Source organism: Pinus tabuliformis, chromosome 4_2 (genome assembly GCF_031772625.1).
Source record: "Pinus tabuliformis cultivar Carrire ecotype Pingquan chromosome 4_2, CPIR1, whole genome shotgun sequence".
Lineage (NCBI taxonomy): Eukaryota > Viridiplantae > Streptophyta > Pinopsida > Pinales > Pinaceae > Pinus > Pinus tabuliformis.
In genome coordinates this window covers 935,086,133-935,102,450 of record NC_142304.1, presented here as the reverse complement: position 1 = coordinate 935,102,450, position 16,318 = coordinate 935,086,133, and positions in this window count along the sequence as shown.

Sequence of the window (16,318 nt, the reverse complement as noted above, 5' to 3'; positions counted from 1 at the left end):
AATTTGTCTTCTGCAGCATGGGCCATTTTCGCTCCAAGTGGCGAGTTAGTGAGTTTTCAAGGGATTTGTATTGGTCAATTGACAAACAATATCGCTGAGTATAGAGCATTGATTGAACTACTCTTTGATGCCATTTCACTTGGCATTCACTAAATCATCATTAGGCTAGACTCGCAACTTGTTGTACTACAACTAATAAACATTTATATTGTCTGAAATCCAACAATTTTTCGTATGTTCCTTAGAGTTCATATTTTGGAAATACATTTTGAACACATTCAATATCAACATATTTCCAGAAATCTGAACACATTAACTGATTCTCTAGCAAATTATGTGTTAAATAGACATTTGCAACATATGTAAAAGTAATGTTTTCAATTCACATCATCAGTTGAATAGGATTGCATATAACCATAAAAAAAACTCTAAAAGTAAAATAGATAGGTGTTTTAAAAGTTTTTACAAAACTTGTGCCCAAGACAAATTTGGTCATTTGACCCAAAATCTCAAAAATGCATACAAAATATCCTAAGTAGATCTAGTGGTGCTCATGGTAACAGGCCACAACCTGTGCTATCATGTGCAAAAGCCTATCGCAATGGTTAGGAACACCAATAGTGTAGCACTGCAGCCTCATAGGTAACTCCTCGATCCAGATATCTAGAATACTAAGGGTTAATTCATCTATGTGATCCCACAACTCTGCTAAGGTCTCGGCCAAATCCAAGTCCTAGAGAACTGCTCTCCTGATGTTTCTCTACACATAACCACCTACAACCTGTTGGCATATCTCAGGTTGAACAATATGACATCGGTATGCATGAGAGTAATTTTAGTTTAGTCTTGGAAACAGTAAAAAACACAAAAAACATGTAGAAACTTAAAAAATAAAAAAACACTTTGGTAAAAAAACTTACCCATAGCACCCCATTGTGCTCCAACTGGTAGAATCAAATCTAGATCTCCATGATAATCCATCCCTGAGTATGGATGCTTCTCGATAACAACATGTTGTTGTTCAAGCCAACTGAAAAATGCAGGGGAGAAAATGATTGTTGACTGACCAGCATGTCGAGCCATCAATTCAACCCACATCTGCATACGTGGATCTTTAGGACCAACCACACTCAGTCATACATGTTGTGGTTGCATCAATGGGATTTTCTCTAAGGAAAAAGTAATCAAGATCGAACCATAGTAGAATTTATTCGCCTTTCCACTTTTTACCTTAGTCCGTTGTTCTTTCAGCAATGAAAGTACAACCTCGCTCCAGTTAAAAACTTTTGGCTCTAGACACTCCATTGCATACTGCATATAAGATCTGTTTGCCAGATGTAGTGTCATACTGCCAACCAATTTTGCAATCGTGAAGAGGATCGTTCTTAAAGTCAAATCACTTGCATCCTTGATATTTATTTTCCCATCCTTGCTAGGCTATGTACTTGGCCGACAAAACTGTCTGATGTAATCTCTCACTGATTCACTTCCACGGGCAAATCCAGAAAGTGAGATGGGGGCACCTTACCTTGATAGTCCGGTAATAAAGTAAATATCCTCAATAGTAATGGGGACCATCTTGTCCCTAATGTGAAACTTCTGATCTGTTAGATCCCATGCATGAACAAGGAACTGCAATAGTTCTATTTGTTGCCTCATTCCAGACAACTTAAAGTATTTGAGTAACCCGCAATTCCTGAGGGCCTCAACTATACCCGGGTTGTTTAGGGCAACCATGTCTTGTTCTTCATGCTCTCTTTCTTGCCATGTAATCAACATTCTGATCTGATGAAAGCCTGAAACACAATCATAAGCTAAATTAGGATCCTTTCCATGCAAAAAATAGGACAAATTTTGGAGCTAACAGCTAAAACAAACTTGGGAAACTCGCCCAGCGCAGCCCAGGCATAGAGATAGTGAATTACAGAGCATTTAGCCTTCTATCTGGGTGCTCTTCAGTGCAGTTTTCGATGTGAAAGCTTGCGCTGATCCCAGGGAAAAAGAAATGAAACCCCAGGGGCCCCAAAAAACCCTAAAATTTGCATGAAATGACAAAAGAATGGATTGAAAAGAAAGCAGAGAGGTTTAGTTCCTACCTAGTTTAGACGACTCGAGAAATGGTCCACAAAATTCGCTGGTCAAGTTTGACGTAAAAACTGAGCTCAAAGCACAAAACTAAATGGTAAGTTCCAAATGGTAAAAATGTTATGGTAAAAACTTGTTTTTTGTTTATCTCATGTTAATTAATCAACTAAAAATTAGTATTTACCTATTTTCACCTATGAAATAGATATTTTTAATCCATTTCGTGATGTTTTGAGCAGGTTTTACAACTGATTTGCAAAATTCAATGTGCTCGATTGTAAGTTGTACTTTTGACCACAAAGTACACTTTTATCTCTTTCTCAAGCTTTGTTAAAAATGAAAAAGGAACTGCCTTGGAGTCCTCTTTAAGATCTTTTCAGACTCTCTAAACATGAAAAGATTGCCAAGCGCTTGTCCTTTCCAATTCACTAACGGATTGAAAAAGATATCTCTCTTGTATTATTTTACTTGAGAGATTAATTTAGAAAAATGAACTTGTGGAGTTTTCTTTTTGTACCTTTTCAAACTCTCTAAACATGAAAAGGACCAAGTTATCTTTATCTTTAAACTCATTAAAAACATCAAATAGCAAAAAACTTGTCCATTTAGACAAGACCGCGTTTCACCTTTGCTAGACTCGTTAAAACATCAAATAGTGATGGATTCTGTTGAAGCATGAAATTATACAACAAGCATATGTTATCCTCCTCAAGCTTGATAAAAATAAAGAGTTACTAGTCAGCAATGACTGGGGAAAATGGAAAAAGGGGAAAACCACTTTATGGTAGCAAGTCGCTCTTGAACATGACACTTTCACTCCATCACCGTGACTATCTGGGTTGGGTTATTAGCTTGATGGTTATCATACCATCCATCACTTTGTTTTGGGTCAATGCTACCAATTCACTTTAGTGTCATCGACATGTTCAAGAGAAGTCATCCAGTCAAATCCATCTTTTGCAATACCATAAACCTTCATTTTCATGACTGCCATTCCTGAACCTTATGTTGTCGGTTAAATTTCATCTCTAAAATCACTACACTCATTTCGTGTCATTGATGTGGGATACAGTAAGGCCCTCCTACGACGAGTCACTTCTTGTTGACATCAACTCATTATCCAAGAAGTTGACTTAGAAACACCCATTCAGTATCTTGAGGCTTTCATACATCAATGGCAGATTTCTCACTTTCGGCGATAGGCATACATCAATGGCCTTCGACCAAAAGAATTTGTATGGTGTTTGACATCAAATCATCCATTCACACCATGCAGAATGTACTGCAGTACCTTCAGGATCATTATCATTATCGGTGATTTCTCTCGCATTTGTTAATAGCTTACAACGTCGGCTGGTAATCACATGGTGTCTTCCCATGTTCAACTTCAGATCACATATTCACATGGTCAGACTCGTACTTGAGCAAATGCTTGAACGAGATTGAAGACCCTAGATCTAGTTTCATCCATCCGGGCTGCGATATCAAGAGTACTAAATCATATGTACAATGGATTTACATTGATAGTCATTCTAATCATGGGTATATATCTGTAGACGACTGTTTATGTACATGTAATGAAAGTTTATAAGCTGAGCATGGGTATGAATTCCCTTAGGAATTCATGTAAAATCAAATATCATGATATATGTATTGTAATTGATGCAGGTCACCTTCCACTTCGATACCTCCTCATCACGTCGTAAAGCATTTCATTCGACATTGGACTTTTTCCGACTTCATGCTTTACGAGGCAGTTGTTATAGATCCATTTAAGCACATTGAATCCCGACATTCAGGTTAGTGTTTTAGGGTTCATCAAACCCTAAATTTAGTTGTTTCATGCCCTAAGCAAGTCAACCCTTTGAATCCCTCCTTCCTAGATAGTTTCATGACTTGAAGACATCCAAAAATTGCCTCTAGAGGGACTAGCGTAGGTAAGCCCTTATGAAGGTGTGCTGCAGAGCAGTTGAGTCCACTGTGAGGGTGCTTTGCGGAGAACTTAGGCTTCCTTTCACCTGTGCTAGGCAAGAATGAGTGAAATTCACACAGGGTTTGGGGAATATTCTTATATTTTGGAGTCATCTAGAATTTTCCTTATCTTATCAACTCCTATGAGCTCGAAAATGGATGAGGAATGAGTTAAGAAGCATCCTATCCTCTCATCCCTTCCTCCATCGAACTAATTCCAAGTATGGGAGGCCATTCAATGTCACCATTAATGACAAAACCTCCTTCATCTTCTTATAAATTGACCACTCATCTAAGTGATCAGGGGCTGGATTATGTTGAATTGTAAGGAGATAATGTTGCTATGAGACTTGACTTTGGAGCAAATGATGTGATGCCACAAGCTTGCCTTGCTTTTGATGTGATGTGGATGGGATCCAAGCTGGAGGAATGACCTTTAATCAGACACTGATGGTTGTAATTCCTTCTTCTATCTAATAAAGTGTTTTAACCTTTTTCCATATGTTGTATTCTTTCATAATTCTTATATGTATGAATTGCTTCTGATTCCTTTTATTTATATTCAATGGATCGTATGCTTTGATTAGTTGTTGTCTTCTGTTGTGTTTACAAGTTATTTCTCAGGCAGATTAAGTACAGGAAGGAGTGACAGAATCGATACAAGGGAGACAAGAGGAAAGCGGAACTACAAGTAGGCCTTCTATCCTCTCTTTTTATCCAATTCTTATATGAAAAGTATAAAACACTTTAAACTATTGTTCTAGGCACAACTACTTGTCTAGTGAGTTTGTGTTTATCGGTAGATGCTAAATTCTCCAAAACAATAACACACAAAACTACTCTACTACTCTACGAAAGTTAATTCACAATTTAGAACAAACCATTTAGGCATGCAATAAGAAATAAAACACATGCACACAATATTTTTCCTAGGGAAAGAAATCTTCTAGAAAATCCAATGCCTTCTTGCATCAATCTTATGAATATAGATGTATTACAATTTCGTTACTCAACTATGAACAACCTGTAAGTGAATAACCTATCTCCCTCCTCACTAAAAAGCTCAAACCCAAGCTTTGTCAATTTCTGCCTCTGCTTGAGCCCCTATTTCCTTGTGTAATTCCTTGAGGAATTAGGCCCCTATTATTTAGGTTTTTTTCCAAAATGGATTGTGCAATTCCTAAGGTTGATCATGCAACTACATGCAACACCTATACGCTCAAGACTAGTCTACAACTAATGTTACACTGCCTTGGAATCTCCACCATAGTTGGAGAACTCAAACTCTTTGCATGCACTAGATATTTTGGGTTGATTGATCAGTTAAGTAGATGGTCACTACATTTTATGGAAGTCCCACTGCACAACTAGTCTTCCACTAGATCCTCCAACAATTAGAAATAGTTTAATTGAAAACAACTTGACATAATTGACTTTGATTGCTACAAATTAGAAATCAAACATTCTTAACTGAACTCAAACTCCTCCAACTCGAATTTATTAAGTAAAATGGGTGACACAAACCATGTCATACAAGTTAATTTCATCCAAGTTGTCTGCTGATGTGGAAATTCTTTTTTTCTCAATTTAATCAAGGCAAAATCAAATTGAGAATTTCTTGCTCCATTTTTCAACAATCCTTCAGGCGAATTCAAACCATGTTTCCAATCTAACACAACAATGTGATAATAACAACAACAAATGGATATAAGTAGCATTCAAAATAAATAAAAAAGTCAAAAAACACATATTAAAACACAATCAATGGAGACCCCGAAAAGTACTGAAACTATGTTACCACCTATTAATGTTCATCAAAAGTGCCTCCATCAATCCTCTCACGATGCACACCTCTATTTTATCCCCCCATCATACTAAATCCCATTAGTTGTTGTCAACCTCCATCATTCTACTTCCCTAAGAACCCATCAATACCATAAAGATGAACCCCTGATCCTTTACCTTTTTTACTAGCGTGTCATATTGAAAATTTTAAGAGAAAATATTTATTTTGTCTTTAAAAATTGTCTTAAAATTTGCGTCCGTGTATTAGTGTCAAATGAAACGACATACAAGTTGTCTCTAATCATATTAATAGAGATCAAAGGGATAAAAGAGTAATTAATGTTTGGGAAATCTTTCTAGGGAAAGTTTCATGTTCTTCAGAGTCGACTATGCCCACAAAACGAAGAGCCCAACAAGTCATTGTCTTTATATAAGATAACATGATTGGAAAGTGAAATAGCAACGTTGGTATAGAAGTGATACAGTAGTATCCCACAAGGTGGCAGACTTAGGGTGCACGTTTAGAGTCAATTTTGTAGTTGTTAGATAATATTTTCTTAAATTGATATGTTTTTGTCTTAATTGTTAATTGTCTTAAATGGGTTTCGTCTTGAGTGGCCATTGTCTTAAATATAAAGTTCTCTTAAAATATTTTTGTCTCGATCTATTTTTATCTTAAATATAATGTTTTGTCTTAAAATAATTTTGTCTTAAACTATTTTTCTCTTAAAATAAAGTTTTGTCTTAAAATATTTTTGTCTCAAACTATTTTTGTCTTAAAATATTTTTGTCTTAAACTATTTTTGTCTTAAATATAAAGTTTTGTCTTAAAATACTTTTTGTCTTAAATTGTTTTTGCCTTAAATTTAAAATTTTTTCTTAAAATATATTTGTCTTAAGTTGTTTTTTCCTAAAATATAAAGTTTTGTCTTAAAATATCTTTGTCTCAAATTGTTTTTGTCTTAAATTTTATATTTAAGACGATTCATTTGATATTAAATTTTAATGTAAAATAATTAAAATAAAATGTGACTTTTTAAGACAAAATATTTCTTTTGTCTTAAAAAAATTTCTTAAAATTGACCTTGGTGTAGTAGTGTGTAGCTGCGTGCTTGCTCTGTGTCTCTCTATCTCTGTTTTTCTCATTTTGTATCAGAGCTAGTGATGTGAAGTGATATTTATTTGTTTTAGCTACTTTTTCAAAGGGAGATGACCCTCAGCCTTCTAAATTTCCTGTAGACTTGTAAGCTGTAGTGAAAAATAACCAAGGAGGAGGTTGGAGCTTCTGCTCTATGCTCGGATGCTGCTTCTGGTATCAAATCCAGTTTGTATTTTGTAGAGATTCAATGTGTTTCTTTGCGTGGATAAGTCGGTGTCTTGTTTTGAATAGTTTCCTGTTATCTTTCTGTTCACATCGATTGACTTAGAAGACTCAGGAGTTCGGTGGAAGATTTTATGCGAGCTGCAAAGGTTCGTTGAGTAGGTCTTTCTTATGACATAACAAAAAAATGAACCAAGACAATTCTGTATGAAATTTGGTGAAGTGAAGCCATAGTTTGCATTCTGAAAGTGAGGTAAATATGCATTGTGTACACATCTTTCAACACTATAGATGTTTTTAATCTTGAACGACAAAGTCCAGTCACATTAATATATTCGCCAGACACTTTTTTTGATCCGTTACATCACAAGGAATCAAGAGTCATTTCAAAAGGGACCAAGGCAATTCGTTGAAGTTTTAACATGCAAAGGTGAAGTGGATAATTTTTTTTTGTCAAAGCCCTTTGTAAATTTTGAGGGGAAATATTGTTTGAAGTCACATTGAAAACATCGTATATCCTTATGAAGTTTGTATTTTGAAAAAATGATTTATATGTTATATATATAAAAGATTTATTAAGGGAGTTAAAAGGGTGTTTTAAAGTATTTTTCATATAAGGTTTATTAAGGGAGTTGAAAGGGCATTTTAAAGTATATATATATTTTAAAGAGGCCACCCAAAGTATTTGTAGGGTATTTGGAAGTTATTTTTATTATTTTTTCCTTTAGAAGGAACTGAAAGTATTATAGTGTAAAAGTTTTTTTAAATTTTATCTAAATATTTCAATTCCTTGTGAGAGATGGCATCGAATATCAATACTACCCAGTCAATTTCTATTTTAACTAAGAAAAGCTATGATAACTAGTTTATTCGAATGAGAATATTGTTGCATTCTCATTATCTTTGGGGATTTATTACTGATGGGTATCCCGAGCCTGCTAATGAGGCAACAGAGATGGTTATTACAAATGTTGAATGAATGTTGTTGAGAGAGAACAGAAAGAAGGACAATAAATCTCTTGGCCTTATTCAACAAGGCTTAGATGACATGATACTTTCAAAAGTCTCAAATGCAGAATCTTTGAAGACAACGTGGGACACTCTTGAATCATGTTATCATGGTGTAGCGAAAGTAAAGAACGTCAAGTTGCATAATTTGAGAAGAGATTTTGAGAATCTGAAAATGAAAGATAGTGAAAATGTGGATGCTCTTATGATTGAAGTCATGAGTTTTGTTAATCAATGGTGAAAATATGGAGAATACCACTAAAACAAGAGAGCTATTGAGAAAGTCCTTTGAAGGTTTCCGAAGAAATGTTTAGTGATTGTTGTATCGATAGAAGAGTTCAAATGCAAATTGAAGAGTTCACTAGTCCATTTATTGCACATCAATCCAAGATGTCAAGATATGATGATAACACGTTGGAGAATGCCTTCAAAACTCAGCTTCAATTTCATAGAGAAAGAGGCAGAGGAAGATTGAGTAATAGAGGACAAGGCGACATAGTAGTTGGTCAAAGATGTTTGCGAGATAATTATGAACATGAAGAGAAATCTCAACAGCCTCCTTCTAATTTAAGGGGGAGTTACAATACAACCTGGCATCGAGGAAATAAAAGGTATGATACGTCTAAAGTTCAATGTTATTATTGAAAAAGATATGGCCATTTTGCTACTAAGTGTTTGAAGAGGCAGGTAGATGTTGGTAAGAAATATGCCCACATCTCAGAAGAATTTAAAGATAGTCAGAACTCAGTGTTTATGACTTATAATGTGACTCAAGAATGTATGAATGGTATTTTCTTTTCAGATAGTGGCTGCAACAATCACGTGACTGGAAAGAAAGAAATGTTTTCCAATATAGGCACCAATATTTAGTCTCAATTCAAGTTTGGTAACGATATTAAGGTATGTGTTAAAGGTATAAGATAATTAATTGTTGTTTATACTAGAGATGGTGATAGAAGAATAATTGATTATGTACATAGCTTGAAATGCAATTTTTTGAGCATTGGACAATTGATAGAGAAAAGGTATAGAGTGTTCTTCATGAATAATGTGTGTACTATCATTCACAAATATCCAAGCAAGTAGTTGATAGAAAGAGTAGAAATGAAAAAGAATAGGATGCTTCTGTGTATAATGAGAAATGAATTGTATTCCTCCTTGAATGCCTACAAAACTAAGAATTTTGATGAATCGTGGTTATGGCATTTAAGATATGGTCATTTATATTTTGGTGGTATAGATTTGTTGCAGAAGAAATAGATGGGAAAAGGGTTACCCAGTATTCAAAAACCGACGAGCTCATGTGAAATTTGTATACTTGAAAAACATCATAGAGAGAAATTTGTATCTGGAGTGTCATAAAACGCGAAATCTCCATTGTATATTGTTCACAGAGATTTATGTGGACCAATGTAAACACCTTCTTCAGCTAGTGATGTTTACCTTTAGACTTTTATTGATGATTGCAGTCAGAAAACACGGGTTTATCTTCTAAAGCATAAATCTAAAGCATTTTCTATATTTAAAAGAGTTAAATCTATATGGTTGGAAAGGAAAGTGGAAATCATATTAAAATTTTGAGATCAGATAGAGGTGGTGAATATATGCCAATAGATTTCATTGAGTTTTGTCAATTGCATGGAATTAAGAGGCAGTTTACTGCATGTTATACTCCAATGAAAAATGGAATAGCTGAAAGGAAAAATTGAACTATTATGAATATGGCTCGAAGTTTGTTTAAGGAAAGGCATATGCCAAATGAATACTGGCGAGAAGCGGTAGCTTGTGTTGTTTATATTCTAAACGGAAGTCTGACTAAGAGCATGAATGATCGAGTTCCTGAAGAAGTCTGGAATGGTAAGATTTGTCGTATATCTCATTTAAGAATTTTTTTTCGCGTTGCTTATGCACATGTTCCTGAAGAATTGAGAAAGAAGTTAGATGAGAGAAGTGAGAAATATATCTTTATTGGATATATTGAGGAGTCTAAAACATATAGACTTTATAATCCCATCACCAAGAAATATATTATCAGTAGAGATGTTAAGTTCAAGGAAGAAGAGTCTTGGGATGGAAGCATACATAAATTTGTTGCATAGATAATTGTATTATCTCATGGAGATGATAATGAAGATGAGCAAGAAGTACAAGGTGCACAACCAATTCCATATACACATGTTGCAAGCACTTCAACAAGCCAATCACCAAGAGAGTCCATTACAATTCAGAACACCGAGAAATCATGAACATGGTGAACCATCAAGCTATGGTCGAAAATAAACAATGAGATCAAAGGAAGGTAATGATTCTAATCATACGATAACTACATTGAAGAATAGAATTAAAGGTCAGAGGACTAGAAGATTAAAGTAATTGTATGAGAAGAATGATGAAATAGATCAAGTTTCAAATTTTGCGTTACTTGCATATGATCCAGTAAATTTTGATGAAGTTGTGAAAGAAAAAGGTTGGATAAAACCCATGGATGAAGAAATTGATGCTATAGAAAGAAATAATACATGGGAACTTGTAAATTGGTCTGAAATTAAAAATGCTATACGTATTAAATGAATTTACGAAACTAAATTAAACGCTGAAGTTGAAGTTGAAAAGCATAAAGCAAGACTTGTGTCTCAGGGGTTCAGTGAACAACTTGGTATTGATTATAATGTAACTACTGCACCTTTAGCTATACTTGACATAGTAAGAAGGGTATTAGTTATTGCTGCAAAAGATAAATGGAAAATATATCAGATGGATGTTAAGTTAGCATTTTTAAATGTTTTTCTAGAAGAAAACGTTTATGTGAAACAACCTCGTGGATATGAAATTGATGGTCAAGAAGATAAATTTTAAAAATTAAAGAAAGGATTATATGGATTGAAACAAGCACCCCAAGCATGATATAGTAGAATTGATGAATATCTAAAATATAATGGATTCATCAAGTTCCATGTGAGCCAACTTTGTGTACAAAAGTAAATGAGGAAGGTAAAATTTTGATTGTGTGCCCCTCTCAATAGATTATTTTAAGACAAGCATGAAGAAATAATTTGATATGAATAATTTAGGCCTAATGAAATATTTTCTTGGTATTAAAGTAACTCAATCTAAAGATGGTATTTTCATTTGTCAATATTAGTATGAAAAGAATATATTGAAAAGGTTAAGGATGGAAAAATGTAAGCCAGTTGTAACCCCAATTGCAATCGATACAAAACTCAGTAAGCATGACCAAGGTTCAGATATTCATCCAACCTTGTTCAAACAATTGATTGGAAGTCTTATGTATTTGATTGCAACAAGGCTCGATATAATTTTTGGTGTAAGTTTAATTTCCAGATTCATGGACTCCCTTAAGGGTACCTGTTGGCTAGTTGGAAAAGGATTTTAAGATATGTTGTTGGAACAAGAAATTATGGTATTCTGTATGCATCTGATTTAGATTTTAAACTAAATGGATATACATATAGTGATTTTGCAGGCAATATTGATGACAAGATGTCACATACCCCGTGGGCTGAATTTGGTAATTACCTACCAGGCTTCCTTTTCTTAAATAACCATCAACTAAAATTAGCTTCAATAGCCTTTGAAGGAATAGTTATTCCAACATGAAAAAATACTAATCATGCAACTATACACATTCTCTGAAAAAATTTACAATATCAAAAGTAATGCACCATATCCCCTAACACCATACTGCAGTCTTATCCCATGCTTTACTGCATGCATGATGGTAATCATTTATATTAAATTATAAGGCTTACATTTAAACTCAACCTTACAATATAGTGGCATCATTCATGGCATGCAACCAATATGATTCTTGACGACTCAACATTAGAATCAATGGAACATTATCTTATCATGCCCATGGATCATGATAATGTTCCTGCTAACACCGTCGAAAGAATATGGAAATATACCTTATGTAATAGAAGCTTCAATAGATGCATTCCACTCTATAATTCATAACAGAGATGACCTGAACCATAGGCTTACCCAATTCAAGCCTTAGAGCGTAATTATGTATATATAGTATCTCAGGCCTACTATTGACCATCTTAAAAATTGAGATAGCACCTATGTTTCAAGATGTGCCACATAACAATTACTGTATAAAACCTATTTATTAGATTCCTTTACTAAAATTAACTTGGATTACATTTATGTGAAATAATTGTCCCATACCACCACTTATAATCATCTCATAGACATAGTTAACACATGCAATTCTGTACATGCTTAGTGATCACATACAATATATCATAGCAAGGACAACTCAAGAAATTTCTCACTTATGCTAAAGAAATTGAAAATATAGAGGGTAGGAATCCAACATACAAAACATTGCATGCAAACCAAATTATCTGAAAGAATGTCACTTCGAAAATCGAGCACTACCAACCAACCTAAAACTTGATTTCACCAATTCACACACGAGCCAAGAGTTCTTGCCATGGATCAAATGTGTCATGTTAATCTCTTCAATGGGATTTAATACTCTCTTTCATTATATGGTTTCAATTAGCGGTGTCCCACTTTTATGGATCTTTTTTTATCTATTTGCCTAAGATTTTCCCAGAAAATCTCACCTTTCTCTCCCGCAAGGCTTTTCCTCATAAAATATTTCCTTTCTCTCCCACAAGGATTTTATGTTTTTCTTAACTTAGCATATTTCTCCAGCTAAGTATATTAATGGATATTTATCTCGAATGCATTAAGCTTATTTAGAATTGGATGTAGAATTCTTATCATGAAAGAATTATCCCTTCCCATTCAGCAATGGGATTTGGAAAGAATCTCATCTCTTGGTGTCTTTCTTTCCCAAGTGATTAAATTATTTTATTTATTTAATAATCAAGTATTTACTTTTCTTGTTACACATCAAACCTATATTTTCTTAGCTTAGGTTAGTCAAGTTTTATATATAATGGAGGGGTGTTACATACTGCCCCCCTTAAATTTACACTATCCTCGGTGTATTACTGCATCTTACAATATTATTTCCTCATTCACAGGTAGTTGTCTCTGAATTTACAGGTTCCCATGGCCTTGGAATTTGATGCATATTCCAATATATATCGGTTACAAAGGAGCACATCTCCTTCCATTGCTACCTGTAACATTTATTCCAATCAATTGTGTGAGAGATTTTAGATGCAGAAACTCAACTTTGTTTATCACATTTTATGTCATAACTTGATATACAATACTACTATTTGAGTAACTATGGGTTATATTTCCCATCATTTAAATATGATTCCTCATGTTCATTGTATTTGCAGAAATGAATGTTCTTCCCCTGGATTCTTCCAAAGCCTTCGTGTTCTTGCCGAGCACTTGCTTCCAATAGTTTCCCTGCATTAGTCACAACAAGTCAACTAGCACATTTGACTAATCAATGTGTATAAAATATCATATCATGTTAGCTCAAACATAATCATCAAAATCATACCTGATATGTAATCATCATAAGCAGAACCATATGTCATATGTATACTAATACAAAAGAAAAACACAAATATTTATCCTTAGTTTCCCATAGCAATTCCTAGTTTCCATTTTTATCCTACCTCTATACACACTCTGGATCAGTTGCGTTACCAGGAAATTACCCCTTTTCTTCATGTGCACCTTCACATAGTGTGCATTACACACAACTATACATGTCATATATTAGCATTCAATACATGTATCAATAGAGGTACCATATGTACCACTTGTGCGTAGTACGACCTGTAGAACATGTACACCATACCGATGTCCATAGAATCACCTCCACAATGTATACTTCATCCACATGTTGCCAACCATGTTAGTGTTATGTTAACAATTCCTTCATCTGCAACGAGAGTATAACTGAAATTTTTTATGTCAAAGTATTCATGTGATTTTACTTAACTAATCCTTTTCATATATCTTGTGGTTGTACGAAATTTTCAGCAAATGATAACATAGATGCATAATACAACTTTAAAAAACCAATAGCTTTGTGTTTTGGGATTAAATATGTCACTTAGACAAGGTTTTAACAACAATGGAATATGAACACCTCTTAATCATACAACAACTATTGACTATGATACTTAGTCTAGGATGGACTTCCTTGTTATAGTTGAAATCTAAGAACAAATTTAGCTTTCTCTTTAACCAGAAAAATCATCGCTTGGTACTCAAAAGTACTCCATACTTAAACTAATAATGTCATATGATTTACTATTGCTCTTTTTATACTTCTTCCAACACCTTGTTGGCCATGAATAGTTCAGTGTATGTCCAAAAACAATTGAACAAAAAGTGTGCAAATGCATACATTTCGCATGCTTGAGTTATAAATGAAAGTTACAATTTTTTTAATTCCACACCCTCTAAGGTTTTAGGAACTATGTGTACCACGGTGTAAATACATGTTAACACCTCATTTCAACATTAAATCACCCCTGGAAAATAAAAGTATATACTCATTTATCCATTATCAAATTCATTAACAGGAATTCCTGCATCGTTTAGGAAGTACTTGTTATGTTGTCCTATTCATAACCTAACAACACTATTAAGGCAATTTTACTGGCAAACTTCTTCAAGATTGTTTGATAGTGACACAAGATGTGCATTTCATTTTATACAGTTGTCTATATATTGGAAAAAATTTCTAGATACCCTATATCTTTATGTACAATCATCCTGATTACCAGTACCCTCTAATCATCCAATATGGTTAAAGCATCCTATTGTTTCAACAATGAGTTATTGCATGGTTTTTTATTCTCTATTTACATTGTCTATAACATTTTATATGTCACACTTTACTTGACGCATGAATTATTTCACTTAGACCATCATAAGTTGCCCTAATGCAAAGCCTTTTAGTTGACCAACAAATTTTTGGTTAATTTATACCATTCATGCTCCGGATCTAGTGTATACATCTGGTTAGTCATTCAGTAGCTCTGAACTACTCTACTTCTAATTCAAGTGCATCTAGCACCAACGTATATGATCTGTTGGTCATTTCATAAAACATGTATACTTTGTTTAAATATATTTTTCCTAACACTTCCCATAAGAAGTACATTTGTAAGTTCTATAATCATTCTACTAGAAGCATCTTCTTCCTACTGCAGGTTCTTATTTGTGTGATATTAACAGAATCCCATTTATATTGGATGATATACGCATCAAGGTTGTGAAGTTTAAGGTTGTATAATTTGAGTTGCAATTTCATATTGGCGTTTGAGTGAACTTGAGACTACCTCCTTGAATTTGTCACTAATATTGCTTCTACACTCCATCCTTTATTTAGTCTGAATATACTTTTGGGTGTTGGTCGCCTTGAAATTCTTACTTAAATCATAAGATTATGATGTCTTCTTTAATATGTATACAATATGTTGTATTATATTTATGCACACTCTTCACAACCTCGACCTTGGTTTAGTCTAGATTGCAATATACTTTGTGCCTTTTGCATATCTTAGTTAAAATTATGTACATATTTATTTTCTCAAGAAAGATTTGTAAGGTCAAAACTATGCATGTCTATGCATAACAACCCAGTAATGTTTTGCTTCCTCACTTAATGTGTATTTGGACAATTTTCCCACTAAGGGTGAATTAAATAGTTCAACCAATTACCAATGAACCACATCCTTAGCAATATATGCCTTAATTAACACAAAATATTAGATTGGAAGGCACTTTTAAATTTACATGGTCTCATTCCTCATAGAGAGACCTATCTTTGACTAGCGTAATGATATATCAAGAGAACTTCCTGAATAAATACAACTTTCTTTAGAAGATCTCCAAAAATTGTTCTAGGATTAAAATTAATTTACCATCAATCTCTTATTAATGTTGATAGAATGTCATGAGTTTTCTTTCATTGCTTTATAGATATTCCCTCTATATACTTTATCTTTGACTTTTCCCCATGTTCTATGGGAAAATACTTATTTCTCTCCCTTATATTTCATCCTTTCTTAAAATATCTAGGAGTATAAAATGTATTCCATTAATTTATGTTATTGACTAGACTATCTTTACCTAAATTAGTTTGTAACTCATTAAACTATGTCCTCCTAATATAATTTTTATATGAGTAAAATGATATGATGATCATATCACTAAAATCCATAAAAT